Genomic DNA, 19543 nt, shown 5'->3' with positions numbered 1-19543 from the left:
CACGTTATTTCACAGCCATTTACCACTGCACTTAAGTAACTTATAAGTCACCTATATGTCTAACCTTTACCTGGTAAAGGTTGGGTGCTAAGTTACTTAGTGTGTGGGCACCCTGGCACTAGCCAAGGTGCCCCCACATCGTTCAGGGCAAATTCCCCGGACTTTGTGAGTGCGGGGACACCATTACACGCGTGCACTGTACATAGGTCACTACCTATGTACAGCGTCACAATGGTAACTTCGAACATGGCCATGTAACATGATCCCCCGAGTCTCTAGCACAGACCCGGGTACTGCCAAACTACCTTTGCCGGGGTTTCACTGCAGCTGCTGCTGCTGCCAACTCCTCAGACAGGTTTCTGCCCTCCTGTGGTCCAGCCAGGCCTGGCCCAGGAAGGCAGAACAAAGGACTTCCTCAGAGAGAGGGTGTTACACCCTCTCCCTTTGAAAAAAGGTGTCAGGGCTGGGGAGGAGTAGTCTCCCCCAGCCTCTGGAAATGCTTTGGTGGGCACAGATGGTGCCCATCTCTGCATAAGCCAGTCTACACCGGTTCAGGGATCCCCCAGCCCTGCTCTGGCGCGAAACTGGACAAAGGAAAGGGGAGTGACCACTCCCCTGACCTGCAGCTCCCAGGGGAGGTGCCCAGAGCTCCTCCAGTGTGCTCCAGACCTCTGCCATCTTGGAAACAGAGGTGCTGCTGGCACACTGGACTGCTCTGAGTGAACAGTGCCAGCAGGTGATGTCAGAGACTCCTTCTGATAGGCTCTTACCTGTGTTGCTAGCCTATCCTCCGTCCTAAGTAGCCAAACCTCCTTTTCTGGCTATTTAGGGTCTCTGCTTTGGGGAATTCTTTCGATAACGAATGCAAGAGCTCATCAGAGTTCCTCTGCATCTCTCTCTTCACCTTCTGCCAAAGGATCGACCGCTGACTGCTCAGGACGCCTGCAAAACCGCAACAAAGTAGCAAAGACGACTACTGCAACCTTGTATCGTTGATCCTGCCGCCTTCTCGACTGTTTCCTGGTGGTGCATGCTCTGGGGGTAGCCTGCCTCCTCTCTGCACTAGGAGCTCTGAAGAAATCTCCTGTGGGTCGACGGAATCTTCCCCCTGCAACCGCAGCCAACAAAAGACTGCATCACCGGTCCTCTGGGTCCCCTCTCAGCATGACGAGCGTGGTCCCTGGAACTCAGCAACTCTGTCCAAGTGACTCCCACAGTCCAGTGACTCTTCAGTTCAAGTTTGGTGGAGGTAAGTCCTTGCCTCCCCACGCTAGACTGCATTGCTGGGTACCGCATGATTTGCAGCTGCTCCGGCTCCTGTGCACTCTTCCAGGATTTCCTTCGTGCACAGCCAAGCCTGGGTCCCCGACACTCTAACCTGCAGTGCACAACTTCCTGAGTTGTCCTCCGGCGTCGTGGGACTCCCTTTTGTGTCTTCGGGTGAGCTCCGGTTCACTCTTCTTCGTAGTGCCTGTTCCGGCACTTCTGCGGGTGCTGCCTGCTTTTGTGAGGGCTCCCTGACTTGCTGGGCACTCCCTCTGTCTCCTCATCCAAGTGGCGACATCCTGGTCCCTCCTGGGCTACAGCAGCATCCAAAAACCCTAACTGCGACCCTTGCAGCTAGCAAGGCTTGTTTGCGGTCTTTCTGCGTGGGAACACCTCTGCAAGCTTCTTCACAAAGTGGGACATCCATCCTCCAAAGGGGAAGTGCCTAGTCCTCTTCGTTCTTACAGAATCCACAGCTTCTACCATCCGGTGGCAGCTTCTTTGCACCCTCAGCTGGCATTTCCTGGGCATCTGCCCAATCTCGACTTTGTTGCGATTCTTGGACTTGGTCCCCTTGTTCCACAGGTACTCTCGTCCGGAAATCCACTTTGGTTGCATTGCTGGTGTTGGTCTTCCTTGCAGAATTCCCCAATCTCGACTTCTGTGCTCTCTGGGGAATATAGGTGCACTTTACACCTACTTTTCAGGGTCTTGGGGTGGGCTATTTTTCTAACCCTCACTGTTTACTTACAGTCCCAGCGACCCTCTACAAGCTCACATAGGTTTGGGATCCATACGTTATTCGCATTCCACTTTTGGAGTATATGGTTTGTGTTGCCCCTATACCTATGTGTTCCTATTGCAATCTACTGTAACTTTACATTGCTTGCATTACTTCCTATTGCTATTACTGCATATTTTGGTATTGTGTACATATATCTTGTGTATATTTGGCATCCTCATACTGAGGGTACTCACTGAGATACTTTTGGCATATTGTCATAAAAATAAAGTACCATTATTTTTAGTATATCTGTGTATTGTGTTTTCTTATGATATTGTGCATATGACACCAGTGGTATAGTAGGAGCTTTGCATGTCTCCTAGTTCAGCCTAAGCTGCTCTGCTATAGCTACCTTCTATCAGCCTAAGCTGCTAGAAACACCTCTTTTACACTAATAAGGGATAACTCGACCTGGTACAGAGTGTAAGTACCCCTTGGTACCCACTACAAGCCAGGCCAGCCTCCTACAAAGACGACACGTTCTGCAAGACCCATGACCTCTACAAACCCCCAGAGGATGGCCTGCCTACCCAAGGACCACGATCTCCTGAAGACAGCATCCCTGCCCACAAAGAAACCTCCAAGAATTACTCCAGAACTGCCCCAGATGTGCAAGTCCTGGCCTCTCTGCACCAGACGTCCATGGCCTTTGTCCAGGTGGCTCGTCGGTCCAGAGAAGGACCTTAGGTGGTTCTTACCTTGAATCCACCCTGGGTTGACCCTTCCTGACCAACACGATGTCACCTGCAGCCTTAATCCAGAGGATGCCCCTATCCAAGACCAGATCCGGTCAAGATTTCCGGATGCCTAAAAATACCCCTGCACCCGTAGCCCCCTTGCCTTGGGGAGCCCAAACGATGGCCCAGCAACATCCATTGGGCTCTCTACTTAAATGTCCAGCCATTGGTTTTCTTCAGCTGACTCCCTGGTCTAAGCCTGCAGCATCTTTGTGATCCCCGGGGTTCCTTCATTGGAAAGTATTGGGTGCCCAATGCTGAGTTTGCACCCTGTATCAGGCTGCCGCTGAGGGTATGTGTTTAGAACTGACCTTTGCCCGCCCGTGCTGCTCTAAACCCATCACGTCTGTGCCCTGAAGTCACAGGTACTTACCTGCAAGCTGTTTCTTTCTAAGTGCTCCCAATCTCCATAGTATTTTATTGGGCACCCGACACCAACTTTGATCTCAGCACCTTGCCGGCCCCATGTTGCTGCTGGCGCACCCTTGGTGTCTTCCTAAACTTTGCCCTGTGGGCACCGTAACCCCTGAAGACTGGGATCGTAAGTAGAGTACTTACCTGCAAATTGTATTGTTACTTATCCTCCCCTAGAACTGCCTTGCTTTCAATGAGAAATTGCACGCTCTACTTTTGAAATGAAAAAGTATTACCTACATGTAAAACATTTTTTTCCTGTTAATTCCAAACAAAATGCATGTGCTACCTGAATGCGATACATTCTTGAACTGTAGTTACTTGCAACAAAGATCCTTTGGTTCTAGAAATAAAGTAACAAAGTATATTTTTTTATACATAAAACATTGGCCTGGAGTTAGTCATTGAGTGTGTGCCTCATTTCTTGAGTGTGTCTCATTTCTTGACTGTGTGTGTACAACAAATGCTAAGCATATCCCTCTGATAAGCCAAACTGCTCAACCACACTACCACAAAAGAGAGCATTATTATTATCTACTCTAGCCTCTGTAAAGCCTTTAGGGATCCACTGGACTCTGTGCACACAATAACTTACTTTGGTATAGTATATACAGAGCCAGCTTCCTACAGAAAGCAAGAGTAGAACATCTTCTAGATTTTTGTACAGCATCAATATGATGGGGAGGTAAACCTTGTTCCTCCAATCTCATCCTTCCAACCTCCAAACCAAGAGGAAAAGACGAAGAAGCTGTAGCTGCATGAAAGTCCTCAGGGGGACTGGGAGGCTGAGGGAGAATCCACGCATGACAACATGTCATGCACCTTAGAAGTGGGAGCCTACCGTTTCTGAGCCAGTAAGGAACCTCCATAATGACTTATTCTCTCTCCTGCTTAAGTTTTCGAGGCTATTTCAGAGTCAAAGCTTCCACACCCCAAGCTTCATTTTTAAGGCACCTGGAACAAAACCCCTGAAGAAGAGCACTGCTCCTGGAGGCAAGCAGATCCAGAAAGGGGAAGCTGAACCTTCTGCAAATGGCCCTGAATATGGATTTTGTCAGTCGCAAATCCTGAGAAAGGGGAAATGTCCGAATCAAGTGGTCTGCCACCACATTGTCCAGATCCCTGATGTGCACAGCTGACAAAAAGAGGAGATACGTTTCTGCCCAAAGACACAGACTGAAGGCAAACTTGTTCAAGGTTGGTAATGGACACTTCCCCATTTTATGTATGCCACTGTCACTATGTTATCTGATCTTCTCAAGACATTGCAGTGGAACAGATGTTGGAAAGCAGAGAATACTGCCATAGTTTCTCTCCAATTCGATGACCTCCGTCTCTCTGTCCCAGACCACTTTACTTTAGCTGTCAGGGTCCCCAATGATACACCCCAGACCAGAGCACTCACATCCGTTGTCAATATTATTGGAAGGTCTGGACGCATCAATAATCCTTTGTCGAGGTTGTCCCCGTTCATCCACCACAGCATAGCTTGTTTGACATCTAGGGAGATAGGAGCCACACAGTTCATGTTCGTGACTCACAGGGCACCATGGTATTGTACATGGTACAGCAAAGATTTCATATGTAACTGATAGAGCGTAACTTTTAGCTCTGTCCCTCGTCACTAAGGTCAGCAGATTGTGACAAGTTTAAGCTTATAAAAGTAAAAGAGAGAAAAACTAACATAGAAAGCTGCACTGACACGCATTTTAAAAGTGCAATTTGATTGTATTTCACAAGTCGTCATAGGTGCCTTTTCAAATAAATCACGTTACAAGGTTAAAGTTGATGTTAGTGTAATTCAGACTCTAAATTAATAGCCATTATAGAAGCACTTTCAGATTTCTTGTGTGTGAAAGATTAAAGACTTTGAAAATATGTGCAAATGAGAAAAATGCACTTCTCTGTTATACATAGTGTAATGCAATAACAAAGCTTCTACAATATATATGAAATGTTTTACTTTTACTTCTGAGATATTATTACTGATGAATTTATAAAGCTAGCATTTTATGTGTGTTTTATTAACAAGCATTATTCAATGCATTTTATATTTTCTTGTGTTAGCATAACTGAGGCCTACAGAGCTTGCATTTCACAGTCATGTAAAAGTGCTGAATTATGTTTTGATAACGTTTAATCTTTCAGATTTCATTCCCACAAGAAGCAAAGTCCCATTTGTAAAACGTCTGGCCCTGAGAGTTTTGAAATGCAGGAAAATGGACTGAAATCATATACACGCTGTTGCAACCCTTTGGAGTCCCATGGAAAAGGAGATGCTCCCATGACGGACTTAGGAAAATGTCAAACTTGCAATCTGAAGTCAGCGATAATTTATGATTGGATGATGTCCCTTCAGTCTAACATGATCTGACACTATAAGCCAATTGGAACATTTCATGTGGATTAATATACTGTTGGATCGAACTTTGCTCAGAGAGGAGTCCAGAGCAGTTTTCTCTTGGTCAGAGACAGACACTTTCCTGATGCTTGCAGACACTTTCCTGATGCTTGCAGACACTTTCCTGATGCCTTGTTGACTGGAGGCTTTGCTGAGAAAGACTCTCTGAATGCTGTATCCCTTGCAGAGGTATCTTCTTCTCTGCCATTTGCCCTTTCCCCTTGAAATGCCCTTTTTAAGTTAGAAACCCCACAATGCTGACTCTTCCTATTTTATTTTTAGTTAGTGTCCTGTAGCCCGATTTATTCTAGTTTACTAAACCTTTTTGTATTTTTGTTATTTGCCCGTATGTGTTACGACTCGGTCGTCCCATTTCCAGGGGGCGCTGTAAGGGGACTGTCAGAAGCCTGGGAATCACCTTGAACACCTATCTAGAGTCCCTTGCTGACTCCTGTTTGTTTCTCTTTTCTCCATGGTACACTTGTGTAGGACTACATTTGCTTCTTGGGACTGCAAATCCCATAATGCACAGCTTGGTAGTCAGGAAAACCCGGATTCTGTTTCCCATTGTTTTCAATGGGAGAAGTCCAGTTGCTCCTTTTCACTGGATCCTCTCCTCCAGGACTTGCAAGTGTCCGAAACCACACACACCTGAAACCTCTCCTGTGCAGCCCAGTTTGGAACTGCTTATAAGCAGCCATTTCCTCAAGCTCCCCGTCGTGCATCGGACTTCAATTCTTTTGTGTTACAGACCCCTTGTCGGATGGTGTTCCAGTTTTGTTCCTGTTCTGTTCCAGCCTGATCCTGTTTCCTGTTTCTCTGCCCTGCTCCTGATTGTTCCAGCCAGAGTCTGCTCCCTACTTCTTAGCCTTGTACCTGTTTGTTTCTTCCAAAGCCTGCTCCCTGTTTCTCTGCCCTGCTCCTGCCTTGTTTCAGCCTGAACCTTCTCTCTGTTTCCCAGTCCTGTTTACTGCTCATTTCCTACTCCCTGTATTCCAGTCCTGTCCTTGCCTGTTCCAGCCAGAGCCTGTTCTCAGTTTCCCAGTCCTGTCTGTCCCAGCCAGAAGTTTGCGCCCTGTTTTCAAGTCCTAGACCCGCCTTTGCTTCAGCCTGAGCCTGTTCCTAGTTCTTGCCTCTGCCTCTTTGTTTGTTCCCTTCTGTTTCTGTTTCTTCTTGGTTCTTTGTGTCTGGTAAGTGTTCTATCAGTCTTCACCAGTGTGTACGTGTCCTCCTGTGTACTGGGGTTGGCTCCTGGTTTCCAGGAGGCAATTCCAGCCCCATCCTTGTCCAGTGTTATACGTTGTATTTCGTGCCTAACAGTGACAGTGTGCTATTGCTGTTTTCTCAGGAATCGCCACTGTGTTTCCAGCTGGACCCACAAGAGCGTGTCCTGTGTATGTAAGTACTATCCTTGTTTGTGCTCTAGGGTCCAGAGACAGAATCACTTCTGCTGCCTCCTTTCTATGGGGCTGGCAGGGTGACTATCTGTAAGAGCAAACTGCACAGAGGCATTGAGATTCCCTGTCACTGTGGGAGATTCTGCGCCTTACTCTGTGTACAACCCCAGCGTGTTTGTCCGTTAGTAATCCGTTTCCTGTTTGTTCACACAAGGGTTGCTCTGCTTTTACTTTCCTGTTTCCTGTGCCTATCCATAGCTGTCCTTTCCGTGTATGCCTTTAGCTGCTCCTCTGCCCCAGTACACTACCTCTTTAGGCTATTCGGTGACCTCAGGGGGTGTCCCAACCAAAGTCCTGATCAGACCCGCCCGAAACCGTGACAGAATGCACGACCCAAAAAGTTCAAGCTCCCCAGGCAGCAAAGGCACACACAGACCTAAAATGCTTTCCTATCATGTTAAGACACCCCTTTCTAAGCCTATACATTCTCTGAAATCCTCTAAAAAAGACCTTAGTTTAAAGGATAGACTTGTTAAAGAAAATCAAAGATTGCAAATTCAGTACTGCATTGCGTGGCTTGCTGATCCATCAATGTTCAACTATTATAATATCTGTGATTATGACCCCCAATCCCTGTCTGTAGAAGAATTACAAAGTAATAATGAATTTTTGGAGGTTCTATTACCTCAAACAGGGAAGAATGTTCATAACCGTGGAAGTGCTTTTGCTACCTCTGCACAAGACATTTACTCTCAAGAAAAGATGGTTAATTCCTTGCCTCATGCTAGTGCATCCCAAATTCACTTCCAGGACTCCGTCAAAACAAAGAACCCTGACACTGTTCAAGAAGCCACACTAGGGATTCCCTTGTTTTCTGTTGAGTGCTTCAGCCCATCTAGGCCAGTTTCTCAGAATTCAAAGTTCAGTGCTGACTCTTATAAAGACCTATCAGTCCCTCAGAGATTTCAAGTCAGCAGGCTAGACCCTGTATCTAAGGGATCAGTAAAGACTGTGGGATTCCTTAGTTCAACTCAAATGGCTTGTGCTCCTCCCAAATTGGATGACAGTACATCAGTCTCAATTCCTAAGTGTTGTGCTGACTCGTGTAAAGATCTACCAGTCCCTCAGTGCTTTCAAGTGAGCAGGATAGAACCTGTATCAAATGGATCAGTAAAGACTGTGGGATTCCTTAGTTCCACTCAAAAGGCTTGTGCTCTTCCCAAACTGGATGATAATACGCCAGTCTCAATCCCTAAAAGCTCTGCTAAACCCTTTTCTATTCTGAGTGGGTTTGATAACAATATGGACATACACACACTAAAAGAGCAGTTTTGGCAAATTAAAAGGGAGATCTTGGACTTCTATGATGAATATGTTGTAACATACACAAGAAATCGTGCACGTGGGCTCTTTTCATCAATGTATATTTCACTGCTGCCAGAACCAGACATTCTGTTTATCTGTAAGGTAGAAGAAGTAACAGAGCAGCTGATGGAAACTACTGCAAGGCAATTTGAAAACCTGAAAAAAGAAAATGATCACCAGCTTTGGCTTAAAGAACAGTATGCTACTTTGTATGCCTCTCCAAAGACTTCTATCGAGCAGATTGTCCCTTCTATTTATGACAGTCAAAAGAATGCTCCAGTTATAAATACATCAGCCTCTTCTTCAGACTCTCTCAGCCTGTAGTTCTCCAGTGAAAATACCTGTACAGTTGACTGAATCTCTGACATCTCTGAGAGATTTGACACCTTTTGATTCAAATGATGGATCAGAGTCTTCAGAAGGAAGTGTCTCAGCCCCTCTATCAGAACAAATAAAGCCAAAGGAAGAAGAGAGTTCTGATGCAGACTCCAATAGCTGCACCTTAAGAAACCAAGGTATGACTTTACTGGAGATTAATGGCAAGTTGTGCAACAGTGTTGAAGAATCTGAATCTAGTGATGACAGTGGTTCCTGCCTTGCCATGAACAAACCTGCAGATAGTGCTGTTCAAATGGCGCACACACCAGAATTTTCAGATTGTGGGGATACTCCTGCCCTTTCAAACAATATCATAGAATTTTCAGACAATAAAGAGACAGTTCCTGTTTCAAGTGAACTAATAGATTTTTCTGACCATGAAGAAATACCCACAATCACTAAGAATGTAATGGACTTCTCAGAAAGTTTAAAAATATCTTCTGTGTCAAAGCAAACCGTGGAGATTTCAGACAAGGAAGAAAGCCAGCAATCTGAAACTGAACAGCCTGTCATAAGAAATGAGAGCCTTCTCCTAGAACTGGACACAGTTGCAACCTCAACCACTGATCCTGACCTGCTGATCCCTGTCAATGTGTATCCTGTTTCCAGCTCCACAATTAGTGAAGAACAGATCTCTGAGCTACAGGTATCTGATCTTGATGTAAAATCAGCCACACCAACGTCACCTGCTGTGTCCCTGAAACTAAAGACTCCTGAAAAACAGCAATTTGAAACCGATGCTCAGGTACTGAAAGATGTAATATTTCCCATTAAAACTAAAGACTTGGATTTGAATCTTGTATTCGAAGATCTGATGATAAGTACTGTTCTTAGTGTTTTATTGCAAGAAACCATCATCAATTCAAAGGCAAGAGCTGAAATGTAGATACCAATGTAAAGGCGATTTCTGAAGAGACTCCGGTTCCATTTCTTTCCAAAGAACAACCTTTCAGTGTTAACAGAGTTGAAGATCAACTACCTGTAGGAGAAACGCCTTGCAAATAAACCATTTCTGATACCACGAACACACCACAGTGCACTTGCAATGAAGAAATCCCAGTCTTGTCTGAAGATCACCCTAAAGAATTAGTTTGTGGAACTTCTACATTTTCAGATGTTAATCCAGTTTCTAAAGACTTAAAAACTCTTGTTGATCCTGTGATTGATACTCCGAAGTCATCCAAAACTAAAGAAAGTTTTGAATTTTTCATGTTCACCTTGAGAACACCAGTTACCCATGTCTCCCAAGTTTCTATGCTTTGCAAGCCTCAGACCACAATCAATGCAAATACAGCTGCAGAAACAGACATATCCTGCTTGTCGGAAGAAGTTACAGACCTTACTAATACGCCAATTATGTCCTCCAAAGAAGACAGTACTGAACAGGAAACTAATGTCCTAAGGAATACGGCCCATAGTGCCATTTCAGATCTCCTTGCTCCTGCATCCACTTCACCAGAAACCAACTCCATGCACTCCTCCAATATCAATTGAACAATAAAGAGGAAAGACATTAGAGCCCATATGGGTATTAATACATGCTTTGCTCATTGGAATATTCACCTATGGCAGGACTGTAAACTTATCGACCAAGGTTGGTGTTGGATTTTCTTGCTGTGGCTTTTCCTCTTCAACTTTTTTCAGCCAAAGGATCGCCTTCTCTTCTTGAGCAGACTGGTGGGAGGGGGTATACTGTTACGACTCGGTCGTCCCATTTCCAGGGGGCGCTGTAAGGGGACTGTCAGAAGCCTGGGAATCACCTTGAACACCTATCTAGAGTCCCTTGCTGACTCCTGTTTGTTTCTCTTTTCTCCATGGTACACTTGTGTAGGACTACATTTGCTTCTTGGGACTGCAAATCCCATAATGCACAGCTTGGTAGTCAGGAAAACCCGGATTCTGTTTCCCATTGTTTTCAATGGGAGAAGTCCAGTTGCTCCTTTTCACTGGATCCTCTCCTCCAGGACTTGCAAGTGTCCGTAACCACACACACCTGAAACCTCTCCTGTGCAGCCCAGTTTGGAACTGCTTATAAGCAGCCATTTCCTCAAGCTCCCCGTCGTGCATCGGACTTCAATTCCTTTGTGTTACAGACCCCTTCTCGGATGGTGTTCCAGTTTTGTTCCTGTTCTGTTCCAGCCTGATCCTGTTTCCTGTTTCTCTGCCCTGCTCCTGATTGTTCCAGCCAGAGTCTGCTCCCTACTTCTTAGCCTTGTACCTGTTTGTTTCTTCCAAAGCCTGCTCCCTGTTTCTCTGCCCTGCTCCTGCCTTGTTTCAGCCTGAACCTTCTCTCTGTTTCCCAGTCCTGTTTACTGCTCATTTCCTACTCCCTGTATTCCAGTCCTGTCCTTGCCTGTTCCAGCCAGAGCCTGTTCTCAGTTTCCCAGTCCTGTCTGTCCCAGCCAGAAGTTTGCGCCCTGTTTTCAAGTCCTAGACCCGCCTTTGCTTCAGCCTGAGCCTGTTCCTAGTTCTTGCCTCTGCCTCTTTGTTTGTTCCCTTCTGTTTCTGTTTCTTCTTGGTTCTTTGTGTCTGGTAAGTGTTCTATCAGTCTTCACCAGTGTATACGTGTCCTCCTGTGTACTGGGGTTGGCTCCTGGTTTCCAGGAGGCAATTCCAGCCCCATCCTTGTCCAGTGTTATACGTTGTATTTCGTGCCTAACAGTGACAGTGTGCTATTGCTGTTTTCTCAGGAATCGCCACTGTGTTTCCAGCTGGACCCACAAGAGCGTGTCCTGTGTATGTAAGTACTATCCTTGTTTGTGCTCTAGGGTCCAGAGACAGAATCACTTCTGCTGCCTCCTTTCTATGGGGCTGGCAGGGTGACTATCTGTAAGAGCAAACTGCACAGAGGCATTGAGATTCCCTGTCACTGTGGGAGGTTCTGCGCCTTACTTTGTGTACAACCCCAGCGTGTTTGTCCACTGGTAATCCGTTTCCTGTTTGTTCACACAAGGGTTGCTCTGCTTTTACTTTCCTGTTTCCTGTGCCTATCCATAGCTGTCCTTTCCGTGTATGCCTTTAGCTGCTCCTCTGCCCCAGTGTACTACCTCTTTAGGATATTCGGTGACCTCAAGGGGTGTCCCAGCCAGAGTCCTGATCAGACCCGCCCGAAACCGTGACAGTATGTGTTTCTTACTACAAATGTATTTCCCTAATTTGGTTAGCCATAGGGTTGACCTATGCCAGGCTATGATTATTGACTTGATTGAATTTGAATTGACTAAATGATTGTGCAATCTGAGCACTGCTTGATTTCTGTATCTCAGATATTTTTATTGACTTTCTGCATTATTGTTCTTGAATGCTTAGTTTTGCTGTTGTTAATGTGCCTAAACTTATTTCGTCGCCTTGGGTAACTCTTGGTGATTATGTACCTCTAAAACTTGGTTTTGCGCATAGTCTTCCTTCAGTGGCAACATTGTTCATGGTATCTAAATTATTGGGTGGTGTTGAAGTAATTGTTGTTGGTTCAGCATAAACATTCTTTAGGGCTCCATCTATTTACTGCATTATTCCTCAAAATATTGTCTTCAGCCATAGAGGAACGACCCACAAGGCTAGCCACCACAGAGTCCACGTGCACTGGGTCTGGCAGTTTCTTCTCCATCCCCTCTAATGGGTACAGTCTTGACACAAAGCGAGGAACATAATCATATCAGGGTCTTTCCACTCTTTCAGGGCCACATCATGGGCATGCTGACAAATAGGCACCCCCATATTAATAGGCTTCTTGAAGTGTTGCAAGACAGCTTCCTTAGAAGATTCAGCTGTAGGAGGCTGGCTCAGTTTATGGTGCACACCTATGGTGTGGCACCCTATATTGAGTCCAGGCAACCCTTAGCGACAGTGACTAGGTGTCCTGATAGCTGAAGCACTCTAGGGGTAGCTGAGGCAAGCAGATAAATCTTATCCAGGGGGAACGTAAAGCACTTGCAACACCACAGTAGTCAGACAATAACTTAGTCACAAGAAAGAACCACACAAGTGTTGCAAAAATAAAGGATAGTGTATTACACCACTATTACTAAACTCACATTGGTTTATCTCCCTTTGGAGATATTACATACAATTATGCACATAAAATAACCAGCAAAAATAGCATAGAAATACACAGGTCCCTATGGGAGGGCCAAATCATATACTATAAAAATGGAATGTGAAAGTGGGACTCCAGCCAAGGTAAGTGTGGTGGTTAGCTGGGGGCGGGGGCCAGTTAGGAATACCAGAGGTACGTACAATTGGTGACCCAGCAACCAGGAGTAAGTCAATTACCCACCCAGTTGTCCCATGAGTTAACACAAAGTAGAGTGGTTGGAGTTTGTGGAATTCAGGACCCTTCCCAGTGGACCCCGAGGAAACCAGCAGGCAAGAGGATGGATAGAGAGTGCCCCTACCCCAGGATACACAGAAGTCAGGAGTACCTTCACCAGGGAACCCAGATGCAGAGGGGAGAAGGGACTCTCTCTGAAGACTTTGGATGCCTCGGATTGTCCTGCTGCTGTCAACCAGTGGAACAGCCTGGTGGAACCTAGGGATGGATTCCAGATGTGGAGGACCTGCAAAGGAAGGGGACAGAGTCCAGCACCCAAGGAGGTGCCAAGCTGTGCAGGTGGCAAATCATACCCCCTGAAGATGAAGTTCCTGCAAGTCAGTGGAAGCAGAAGGTCAGCTGCACAGTCCAGGAGTCAATGAAGATCCCAGGAGTCACCTACGAGCTTTCCTTCGTTGGTCGCCAGATTTCAGGCGGATCACTGACCAGCCATATCAACAACAAGCACTGGCAAGTGCAAACAGGAGCAGAAGAGAAGTTTACAAAGTTGTGGGGACCAGAAAGGTCCAGGAGACTGTACCCAGGAGGGAGAGTCAGACCTGGCCCTCAGCACACAGGAAGGCCAAGATAAGTCAATGGAGCCCTCATGAGTGACCCACAGGCGCCAGGCACAGGGAGTCACCAGAAAGCCTCACCAGCCCAGCAAAACAGAAGTCCCACACTGCAGTTGCTGCAGGGCAAGAGCTGATCTTCGGTTTGCTGAGTGCTGGGAGTGGGGCTTCTTGGAGCCTGAAGATCTTCTGGAGGAAGAGTCAAAAGCCTTGGCAAGTGCAACAGTTGTGGTGCACAGGGGTGCCAGTCCAGTGGCAGGAGCAAGGGCCTTCAGTCTCCCAACATGGGTAGAAGATAAACAGGACCCAGAGGAGGCCACAGACTCACCACCTGTGAAGCAGGATCTTTAGATGTCCATGGACAGTAAACCCCACCAACCGGCCGACGATGCCTTGAGGTACCTGCAATTGCACAGGAGTGACTCCTTCACTCCAAGGGAGATTCCTTTGTGCTTTCTGGTGCAAACAGAGTCCTTGTGACCCTGGAGGATGCACAGCCTTGGATACTGAAGAATTCTTGCAGGATCTGGAGAAACAATGTTGCAGTGGAGGCCTTCCTACCAGAAGCAGACTTGTTCGGTTCCAGGCGAATACCAGCAGTAGTTCCGGAGGCCAGACCCAGAAGATGTCTTGCACAGGGTTCCTTGTAGAGTCTTGCTTGAGGAATCTGAGGACCCACCCATGAGGGATCCCTTAAATAACTCTAAAAGGTGTTTGGTCACTCTCTGCAGTGACCCACCTATCAGAGTGGGTCGGGGATGTCTCCTACCTGGCCTAACCAACCAGATGCTCCCAGGAGCCTCTGCACATCTTATTTTCAAAATGGCACAATCAAGTGGCCACCTGTCAGAGCTCTGGGCACTTCCCTAGGGGAGGAGCTGGACAGGGGGGTGGTCACTCCCCTGTCCTTTGTGTAGTTTCGCGCCAGAGTGGGAACTAGGGGTTCCTGAACTGGTGCAAACCATATTATGCAAGGAGGGCACCAAATGTGTCCTTCAAAGCAGTCTGGTGGCGTTCAGAGGCCACCCCACCCCAGCCCTTAGACACCTAATAACAGGGAGAGGTGGTCACACCTCCCCCTTGCAGAAAATCCTTTGTTTTGCTTCTCTGGCCTGAGCCTGGCTCATCAGCAGGAGAGCAGAACAGTGTCTGAGGTCAGCAGCAGTGCGGGCTGGCAGCTGGACCCCATAAGGCTGCACAAGCAGAACTGGGGGATCCCCCAGAGTACATGGTATCCTGCAACTAACACTGGTAGGTGCATGATTCCAATATGTTTGACACCAAAAATGCCTATGTTCGGAGTAACCATTATGTAGTTGGACCACTCGTGTTGACCAGTGTGCTGGCTTCTTCGTACTTACATAGTGCAGGAATTGGCCTGGGGTCCATAGGGGTACCCTGCTTATGCAGGGGTACTCTCACACTTGGAGACATGCACCCCGCCCTTGGCCTGAAGGCCCTACCTGAGGGGTGACTTATAGGGTCTAAGTGCAGTGGTTAGATTTGGCAGTGAAAGGGTACATGCACCCTTTCACACAGGCTGCAAAGGCAGACCTGCAGTCCTAGTTTGCATGGGCTCCCACGGGTGCCATAATACATGCTGCAGCCCATGGGGGGGGACCCTTAGTGTACCAGTGCACTGGGTACCTAGGTACCATATACTAGGGACTTACAAGGGTGCATCAGTATGCCAATTGTGGGTGTGAAAAGTAACAAACAGCTAACTTTAGGGGAGAGAGCACTGTCACTGGGGTCCTGGTTAGCAGGATCCCAGTGAACTACCGTCCAAGCACACTGGTGACAGGCGGAACGTGGGGGTAACTATGCCAGAAAGAAGGCACTTTCCTACATCTGTCACGATTCACCCTGGGCTTACCGTCGAGGTTGGAGAGAGGTGGAGAGCGGCCCCGGTTCCTGCAAGTCCTGCTCTGGCCGAGGTAGGGGCGACCCCTTCCGGTAGCCACGGTGCTGTTTGACAATAGTAAGCCACTACAGTCCGTGCCCTCCAGAAGGAGTCCCAGAGGAAAAACCCCAAAAGGGTAAAAAAAAAAACTCCAAACAGGAACTCCCTGAAACAGAAGGAGGACACAAGGACGTTAGGACTTAAGATTCTGGAATTCAGGAATTCGGAAGACGGAAGACAGATCAAGAACAACTGGCGCCACAAGAGGAAACCAGCCGGAGTGTGACTACCACCGCAGGAGTGTTGCAACGCAATGAGAAGAAAGATAGATTCCCCTTATATACCCCTAGACAGGAAGTGGAAAACAGGAAGTAGTAAAACCACCATCTTGGTTTGGAGAAAAGATCATAACTAGAATAGAAAACATGCTCCTAAGAAAAGAGAAACAAAGCATGCAGGGAAGAGAGGAAGTGAACAGCATGCTGGGAAGGGGAAAAGCATGCATAAAAATGAGTCCTGTGCAGGCATACGGCTTTTGGCCATGTAAAAAGGTAAGTGGTGGCGAGGAGGGTTTCCCGGGAATCCCTGATGTGTTTTAATTAGGTAAACGCGCTGAGTGCGCTGAGCGCGGCAAGGATCGAGACCCGACTCGGGGTCTCCTATCCTGCCGCGCCTGCCCTGGAACTGGGGCCGGAGAAATGGGCCGCGGCGTGTGCCGCGACCCTGAAGCCGAGCCGCGGCTTTCCCCGCGGTCTGGCCGCGTGCTGCCGCGTTCCCGGCATATTGCGCCGCAGCGGCCCTTGCACGCTACTGCGGCGCAACAACATCAGCTACTGCATCATTAGGAAAACCCATGTTGTTTTTAACATTGAAAGCAACTCTGGTAACCTGTCCTTAGATATATACTTTCCTTTGTGTTTGGGTGGAGGAGAGGAAGAACCACCAGTTAAACCAGAGTCCGAAAGATCAGAAGATAGGCATTCCTGATCTGCCTGATTACTCACTACTTTTTTTTGTAATGCTTTTTAAAAGACACCAGTCTCAATCAATCCTAGTCATCTCTTCATCTGGAGAGGCTTCCTTTCTCTTTGGGGGAGAAAGAGTTGAAGACCCACTCAAAGAGGATCTTGAAGGAGGAGGGGACAAGTGCCTCTTCAGTAAACGCTTACCCATGATCATCCAGAAAATAGCAATGGAGTCAGCAAACATTATACAGCAAAACATGGCCTGGCTACTCACCTTTTATTCTTAACAATAGGAGCCATTCTGATGATCTCAACCACGCCTGCTCCCACCTGCAGTATTTTCCCAAAACACTAGTGTGCTAACCTTGCTTGATCAAAGCGGGCCAACGTGCACAACTGAGGGAACAGCGGTTGAGATCACTGAAGTGCGAGGAATTAGAAAGGTGCAATGCGCCCATGTGGAAACGGGCGCATCAGGGGACAGCATTGAATGAGTGCTAATATAGAATGAAGGAAAATCCAACAAACATATCGCTGAAGGCTCTCCAGTAAGAAATAAGCGATTTTCTCAGGCTGATAAAATATTTGAAAGTCACAAAGAGTCATCTGCAGGCAAACCTCACATAATGAGCTCCCTTTGATAGAGGCACTCACACCGCTCCCATATGCCAATCAAAGGTTTCTTGGGGATTATTTCTATATTCCGCTCTGGTACAGCTCCTCGTTGGTAGGAATATCTCTAAACCCGATAGTGAGACACAGGTTCCTATGCTGAAGGAAATCCATGCCCAGCAAGGACTTCAGCATTCTTTTCAAAAACAGGAAGTACTGGGGGAAGGCAACACTCTTGTAGTACCCAGTTGAGGTTGGGTGTGATTTGCTTATGAGGGCATGGAAATTACTCTATCCCGGGGGTGGACTCCCCTGGATGCCGTAACTGTGCTGTTTCCATGGTATGGGGCCCACATGCCCCCCCCCCTTAAAAGTTATTTTCAGTGACTGGGATGGGGTCGAAAAGACCTATATTGGCCTGGGAGGGCAGCCACATGGCTCCTCCTCTCATTTAATTTTTTTAAAATAGGCTCCAGGGGATAGGCTCCACGGGGCCTTTGAAGGCTTGGAAAGAGGGGTTGCGCTGCCCCCTCCCCATTTTACCACATTTCCGCCCCCAGGGCCCCAAATGGGCTCAGGAAGGGTGGCCCACTCACCCATACTCCTTCCCCCCCCCCAATTTATTAAATTAAAGCCAGGCTGCCATTTTTTTTTTTTTTTTTTGCCGTGATCCCAAAGTATTGTGCTAAAAATTACTGATGATGTATTATTATTATTATTATTATTATTATTATTTTTTTTATTTGTACTTTGGCCCCAGGGAGGTCTCTCTGGGTCCCCCCACAGGACCTAGAGTACAGGGTATCCTTACTCTGCCCGTATATATACATATACTCCAATTCAGGGGACTGAGTCACCGAGCCCTGTAATGGCTGCCTCAACATTTTTCTTGTGTTGCTATCAGCCAATCAGACAGGAGCAAAGTGGCCCAAGCCAACAAATAAAAAGCTTCCTGGGCAAATCAAAATGCTCTCTTTTTTTTTTATTTTTTTTTTTTAGAAATTGGGACTCTCACAAGAGTCTGACACCAACAGTCCAGATAAACAATTATTTTTAAACTTTCATTTCTGAAAAACTACTAAACGGATTTACACCAAATCTCAAAGCACAATCTGCAAGCCAAGATCTAGCTTCCTGCCAAATTTGGTGTAATTCAGCAGCAGCTTTTGATGTAGATCTGCCTAAAGTCTATGGAAATTTGCTTTGGGACCCAAAACGTTATAGCAAACCAAAACATGGTGCGTTGTCTATGGAAAAGCAAACCTAACTAGAACTACCCATGAGAACCAGTACTTTTGTGAGTTTTTTTGGGGGGGAGGGAAGCAGCCTGAACGACGGCAGAACGACAGGCGTTGTCCACGGAAGCGGAACAAAACGCTTTCCTGTTTTCCTCTGCCCTAACCACTCATGTCCGAACAACGAACATATGTGTTTAAGGCAGAGGAAAACAGACTCTGGATCGGAGAGGACGTGGTCAGGTAAGTGGGGCTAGGGTAGGGTTGGGGGTAGTTATAGGGGCTGGGTGAGGGTAGTTTTAGTTTTTAAGGGTGGGGTCAGGGTAATTTTAGGTTTTAATGGCGGGGGTAGAGGATTGGGGTAATTAGTTTTTAGGTGTGGGGGTCGGGGTAATTTCTAGGTTTTATGGGTGGGGTGAGGGGTCGGGGTAGTTTTAGGGACGGCGGTGGGGGGTCAGGTAGTTTTAGGGGTGGGGTCGGGGTGGTTTTAGGGGCAGGGTGGGGTGGTTTTAGGGGCAGGGGTGGGGTGGTTGCAGCAGTTTTAGGGGTGGGGAGTTGGGGTAGTTAAGGTTTTAAGGGCGGGGGTCGCAGTAGTTTTAGGGGCAGGGTAGGGGGGTCGGGGTAGGTTTAGGGGTGGGGTAGTTTTAGGTTTTAAGGGTGGGTGGGGGTTGCAGTAGTTTTAGGGGTGGGGTGGGGGGGTCGCTGTGGTTTTAGGGGCAGGGGTTGGGGTAGTTTAGGTTTTAGGGGTGGTTGCAGTAGTTTTAGGGCCGGGCGGGGAGTCGGGGTAGTTTTAGGGGTGGGGAGTTGGGGTAGTGTAAGTTTTAGGGGTGGGGGGGTCGGCATGGTTTTAGGGGTGGGTGGGGGTGTCGGGTAGTTTTAGGTTTTGGGTTGGGGGGTCGCAGTAGATTCCGGTTTTAGGGGCGGGCAGGTCAAGGTAATTTTATTTTTTAGGGGCGGGGTGCGGGGCAGGTAGTTTTAGGGGTGGTGTTCAGGGTAGTTTTAGGTTTCAGGTGCGGGATTGGGGGTTCGGGTAGTTTTAGGGGCGGGGTAGTTTTTAGTTTTAGGGATGGGGGGGTCAGGGGGTTGCATGCTGGAGCCATGCATGTCATTCCACGCATGCCTTTACCAGGATTGCCTTCACAACGAAAAATTGTTGTTGCAGTTGTTGTTCCAACTGCGTTGTTCAGGCGTGCCTGGTTCCAGCA

The sequence above is a fragment of the Pleurodeles waltl genome, chromosome 2_1 (assembly GCF_031143425.1).
Source record: "Pleurodeles waltl isolate 20211129_DDA chromosome 2_1, aPleWal1.hap1.20221129, whole genome shotgun sequence".
Taxonomy (NCBI): domain Eukaryota; kingdom Metazoa; phylum Chordata; class Amphibia; order Caudata; family Salamandridae; genus Pleurodeles; species Pleurodeles waltl.
This window is presented reverse-complemented; position numbering follows the sequence as displayed.